The 6,581-nt window shown below is 43.4% G+C and overlaps 1 pseudogene; it reads left to right on the top strand.

The window, feature by feature from the left end:
• The first annotated feature begins 1,069 nt into the window (after positions 1–1,069).
• On the top strand, positions 1,070–2,274 carry LOC121840480 (annotated as a pseudogene).
• Positions 2,275–6,581: the final 4,307 nt, after the last annotated feature.

A 6,581-nucleotide genomic window follows, 5' to 3' on the forward strand; every position in this document is an offset into this window, starting at 1 on the left:
ATAATTAATTCACTACTATGGCCTATTTATTGCCTTACCTCCTCACGCCATTTGCACATACTGTATATAGACTATCTTTTTTCTACTGTGTTATTGACTGTACGCTCGTTTATTCCATGTGTAACTCTGTGTTGTTGTTTGTGTCACGCTGCTTTGTTTTATCTTGGCCAGGTCACAGGTGTAAATGAAAACTTGTTCTCAACTTGCTTACCTGGATAAATAAAGGTGAAAAAATTAAATTAAAAAGAGAGGGCACAACATGAAACAGCAGGAGGTAGAGTGGGAGGTGCTGGGAGTAGGAGAGGGACTCCATGGTGACTGAGGTTCCTAGCTGTGGAGGATGGAATGGGTGTGACAGATTCCAGGCGAATAAAGATGGAAAGATCAGAGGAGGGTGGAGGACAAGGAGGAGTTAGGAGCAATTCAAGAACGCTTCATTCTCAGTGACCTGAGGATTGTGGAGCGATTTGGTCGCCCTAGACCAGAGCTACCGTCCTCTATTTTTTTCATTCCAATCCCAATCTAGTCCACCAGATTCTAATCCAATCAAATCCAATTTTATTTGTCACATACACATGGTTAACAGATGTTAATGCGAGTGTAGCGAATTGCTTGTGATTCTAGTTCCGACCATGTAGTAATATCTAACAATTAATCTAACAATTTCACAACACCTACCTTATACACACACAAGTGTAAAGGAATGAATAAGTACATATATGTACTTATGAATATGTACATAAAAATATATATGGATGATATATGGATGAGCGATGGCCGAACGGCATAGGCAAGATGTAGTAGATGGTATAATCAGGTTAGTTACAACTGGTGCTGGAGTGAAAACCAACAGGAGGGTAGCTCTCCAGGAACAGCGTTGAAGAGCCCTGCCTTAGACTGATGTGTTGCTCGATCTCTAGTTCCTACCATGAATCATTATATCCCTTAGTTATTGTTTGATCCTTTTATCTTGTTCTTTAATTTCCTGTTGGTGCTTTGAATGTCTGAATCAGATCTGAGTTTGAGTTGAAGGTTTCTTAAATTTATCTGACCAAATTTGTATTTCAGGTTACGTGACGTACACACACACTTAACATGGCAACCAGACTGCAGTTGATTGGTGGTGGAGGAGGCAGTTCATTTGAATTCCACGGCATGGACAACGGTGCAACCCTCAAGGAGATCGGAGTGGCGGTGGAAGGCTGGTGGGTCAAAGCTGTGCGGGCGGAGCTAGTGGACAGGCGTGTTGCGACCTTTGGAAATTCACACACTTTCAATGAGTTTGAGTTCAAACTCGGTGAGCGCATCACCAAGCTGTCTCTGTGGGGTAACGGTGTCGGCACACGTCTGGGTGCCATCAAGTTCACGACGAGTCAGAACCGTCAGTTCTTTGAAAAAATTACCAGCTGGCCACTGAAGACTGAGTACCCCAAAGATGTGGGGTCTGGAATCTGCCTGGGACTGTAGGGCAGGTCTGGCTCAGACATCGACTGCATGGGCTTCCTCTTCATCTACACCATCAAGTCGTCCGTGCTGACTGACATGAAGTATCCCACCCTGTCCCTCTTCAAACCCCAGGTGTGTGTAGACAGCTCAGGAAAACTCTACCGATGCTCTAACATTAAGGGGGCTGTCCACTTTAAAACATGTAATCCAACATGGGGGTTGACATTCATCAGGCATCTCATTTCTAGGACAGTCACACACACATACAGACACATTAGTTACTATTGTTGGCTTACTACAAATCAATTGATCAGTTCCTCACTGATGATTAGTTCTAAAATTGTCTTTGTCTTATCTGAACAATTTGTATCTTTGTGTGTGTGTTGATTTTAGGTGACTCCAGAATATGTGAAATCCGTGTCCCACCACAATGACACCTCATTGGTTCAAGAAGAGTCCATTACATACAGCAGACCCTGACCAAGACTTCCTCCTGGTCTGTCAGCAACAAGATAGAATCCACCTTGAATATGTCGGTCAAAGTGGGGATCCCATATCTGGTCGAGGTGTCATCAGGGTTCAGCTTGACCGTGGGAGTGGAGCAAACCACCAGCCTGCAGAAGACAGAGACCATAACAGAATCGGATACCATCAACGTGAAGATCCCACCAGGGAAGACCATGGATGTTGAGATCACAATGGTGAAAGCAAATTTCGACCTTGACTACAGGGCCATAGTGAGTCACCTGCATGAATGGCAGTCAGCTGTTCTTCCCATCCACTGGTGTGACGTACACTTCAGTGAGGATATCCACAAAGGAGACATGATACCAGTGCATGACATCATGAATAGTATGCACAGTGATAGAACTTGACACCATTACTGATTAGTTGTGTGCCTTCTCTGTTATTATGATCATCTTTGAGTGATTCTGATTGAACCCAGTTGACTCAGCTCAGTCTCTGTCTCTGTCTTCTGTCTCAGCAGAGGGTATAACAACAGGTGGATCATTCCTACAATCCGTTGCCTTTTGTGTCCAATGACATTTTAACACATGTTTTGTGTGAATTATTGAACAACATTCAACATTGAACAACATTGAACAACATTGAACAACATTGTTAGAATCAGGTGGACTAGATTGGGATTGGAATGAAAAAAATAGAGGATGGTAGCTCTGGTCTAGGGTGACCAAAACGCTCCACAATCCTCAGGTGACTGAGAATGAAGCGTTCTTGAATTGCTCCTAACTCCTCCTTGTCCTCCACCCTCCTCTGATCTTTCCATCTTTATTCGCCTGGAATCTGTCACACCCATTCCATCCTCCACAGCTAGGAACCTCAGTCACCATGGAGTCCCTCTCCTACTCCCAGCACCTCCCACTCTACCTCCTGCTGTTTCTCCTGATCAACACCATGGAGTCCCTCTCCTACTCCCAGCACCTCTCACTCTACCTCCTGCTGTTTCTCCTGATCAACACCATGGAGTTCCTCTCCTACTCCCAGCACCTCTCACTCTACCTCCTGCTGTTTCTTCCTGATCAACACCATGGAGTCCCTCTCCTACTCCCAGCACCTCCCACTCTACCTCCTGCTGTTTCTTCCTGATCAACACCATGGAGTAACTCTCTTACTCCCAGCACCTCCCACTCTACCTCCTGCTGTTTCTTCCTGATCAACTTGGTGACTTATGTGTAATGAAACATATTGTTGTGTATGAATGTTACAGATGCTACATTAGAATATGATAACCTTCCCTTTAATGATGAGTATGAATGAATGTTATAGATGCTACATCAGAATATGAGGTTGTTTATGGTGCTAAAACTAATCTCTCCAAACAAAGTTGCTGCTTTGAAATATCTGAAAGAATAAAGATTGAAATGAATTAATATATAACAATATTCTTTAAGACAGGCTGCACTATTCACAGGTATGTACTAATATATTATAATATAGTCTAATATTCTTTCAGACAGGCTTTAGTATTTACAGGTATGTATTAATATATTATAATATAGTACAATATTCTTTAAGACAGGCTTTAGTATTTACAGGTATCTATTAACATATTATGACACTGTCTAATATAGAACAGGGTCTGTTAACTTTATCAAGTGTCCAATTAAAACTAACACTCAGATTTAGTCAAGTAACACCTAAAACCTGAATCATTCAAACTTCATTATTGAATGTAGATACAAGGGTTTTATTTTACTTATGAGATGCTACTCTGTACTGTGCAAGCAATGCAACAGCTGCATCATTGGTAGTGTAGTCATGATTTGTATTGCCCTATTCTTGAACTATGTGCTTTAAGACCCTAAATATGAATATCTATGATCACAATGTTGTGCCCTCTCTTTTTTAATTTAATTTATTTCACCTTTATTTATCCAGGTAAGCAAGTTGAGAACAAGTTCTCATTTACACCTGTGACCTGGCCAAGATAAAACAAAGCAGCGTGACACAAACAACAACACAGAGTTACACATGGAATAAACGAGCGTACAGTCAATAACACAATAGAAAAAAAGTCTATATACAGTATGTGCAAATGGCGTGAGGAGGTAAGGCAATAAATAGGCCATAGAAGCGAATTAATTACATTATAGCAGATTAACACTGGAGTGATAGATGAGCAGATGATGATGTGCAAGTAGTGATACTGGTGTGCAAAAGAGCAGAAAAGTAAAGAAAACCAATATGGGGATAAGGTAGGTAGATTGGGTGGACTATGTACAGCTGCAGCGATCGGTTAGCTGCTCAGATAGCTGATGTTTAAAATTAGTGAGGGAAATATAAGTCTCCAGCTTCAGCGATTCTAGCAATTCGTTCCAGTCACTGGCAGCAGAGAACTGGAAGGAAGGCGGCCAAAGGAGGTGTTTGCTTTGGGGATGACCAGTGAGATATACCTGCTGGAACACATACTACAGGTGGGTGTTGTTATCGTGACCAGTGAGCTGAGATAAGGCAGAGCTTTACCTAGCATAGACTTAGATGACCAGGAGCCAGCGGGTCTCGAGACGAATTACTTAGCGAGGGCCAGCAGACTAGAGCATACAGGTCGCAGTGTTGGGTGGTATAAGGGGCTTTGTTAACAAAACGGATGGCATTGTGATAGACTGCATCCAGTATTGGAAGCTATTTTGTAGATGACATCCCCGAAGTCGAGGATTGGTAGGATAGTCAGTTTTACTAGGGTAAGTTTGGTGGCGTGAGTGAAGGAGGCTTTGTGGCGAATAGAAAGCCGATTCTAGATTTGATTTTGGAGTGGATATGGTTGATGTGAGTCTGGAAGGAGAGTTTACAGTCTAGCCAGACACCTAGGTATTTGTAGTTGTCCACATATTCTAGGTCAGAACCGTCCAGAGTAGTGATGCTAGTCGGGCGGGTTGCTGTGGGCAGCGAATGGTTAAAAAGCATGCATTTGGTTTTTCTAGCGTTTAAGAACAGTTGGATGCCATGGAAGGTGTGTTATATGGCATTGAAGCTTGTTTGGAGGTTAGTTAACACAGTGACCAAAGAAGGGGCCAGATGTATACAGAATGGTGTCATCTGCATAGAGGTGGATCAGAGAATCACCAGCAGCAAGAGAGACATCGTTGATATATACAGAGAAAAGATTCGGCCCGAGAATTGAACCCTGTGGAACCCCCATAGAGATTGCCAGAGGTCCGGACAACAGGCTCTCCGATTTCATACACTGAACTTTGTCTGTGAAGTAGTTGGTGAACCAGGCAAGGCAGTCATTTAAAAAACCAAGGCTGTTGAGTCTGCCGATAAGAATGTGGTGATTGACAGAGTCAAAAGCCTTGGCCAGGTCGATGAATACAGCTGCACAGCTTTGTCTCTTATCGATGGCGGTTATGATTTCTTTTAGGACCTTGAGCATGGCTGAGGTGCACCCATGACCAGCTCGGAAACCAGGTAGCATAAGAGAGAAGGTACGGTGGGATTCGAAATGGTCAGTGATCTGTTTGTTAACTTGGCTTTCGAAGACCTTAGAAAGACAGTGTAGGATAGATATAGGTCTGTAACAGTTTGCGTCTAGACTGTCACCCCCTTTGAAGAGGGGGATGACCGTGGAAGCTTTCCAATCTTTGGGGATCTCAGACGATACAAAAGAGAGGCTGTTGACCGCGGTAGGGGTGGCCAGGTGGAAAGCATGACAAGCTGTAGAAAAATGCTATTGAAATTCTCCATTATCGTGGATTTATCGCTGGTGACAGTGTTTCCTAGCCTCAGTGCAGTGGGCAGCTGGGAGGAGGTTATATTATTCTCCATGGAATTTACATTGTCCCAGAACTTTTTGGAGTTTGTGCTGCAGGATGCAAATTTCTGTTTGATAAAGCTAGCCTTTGCTTTCCTAACTGCCTGTGTATATTGGTTCCTAACTTCCCTGAAAAGTTCCACCTTGCGGGGGCTATTCGATGCTAATGCAGTACGCCAGAGGATGTTTTTGTGCTGGTCAAGGGCAGTCAGGTCTGGAGTGAACCACGGGCTATATCTGTTCCTGGTTCTACATTTTTGAATGGGGAATGCTTATTTAAGATGGTGAGGAAAGCACTTTTAAAGAGCAACCAGGCATCCTCTACTGGCGGAATGAGGTCAATATCCTTACAGGATACCCGAGCACGGGGGTGGCATCATCATGTTGTGGGGGTGCTTTGCTGCAGGAGGGACTGGTGCACTTCACAAAATAGATGGCATCATGAGGTAGGAAAATTATGTGGATATATTAAAGCAACGTCTCAAGACATCAGTCAGGAAGTTAAAGCTTGGTCGCAAATGGGTCTTCCAAATGGACAATGACCCCAAGCATACTTTCAAAGTTGTCGCAAAATGGCTTAAGTACAACAAAGTCAAGGTATTGGAGTGGCCATCAGAAAGCTCTGACCTCAATCCCATAGAGAATTTGTGGGCAGAACTGAAAAAAACGTGTGCGAGCAAGGAGGCCTACAAACCTGACTCAGTTACACCAGCTCTGTCAGGAGGAATGGGCCAAAATTCACCCAACTTATTGTGGGAAGCTTGTGGATGGCTACCCGAAACATTTGACCGAAGTTCAACAATTTAAAGGCAATGCTACCAAATACTAATTGAGTGTAAGGGAACACCCCCGAAATGTACAA

Source organism: Oncorhynchus tshawytscha, linkage group LG22 (assembly GCF_018296145.1).
Source record: "Oncorhynchus tshawytscha isolate Ot180627B linkage group LG22, Otsh_v2.0, whole genome shotgun sequence".
In the NCBI taxonomy this organism is placed as follows: Eukaryota; Metazoa; Chordata; class Actinopteri; order Salmoniformes; family Salmonidae; genus Oncorhynchus; species Oncorhynchus tshawytscha.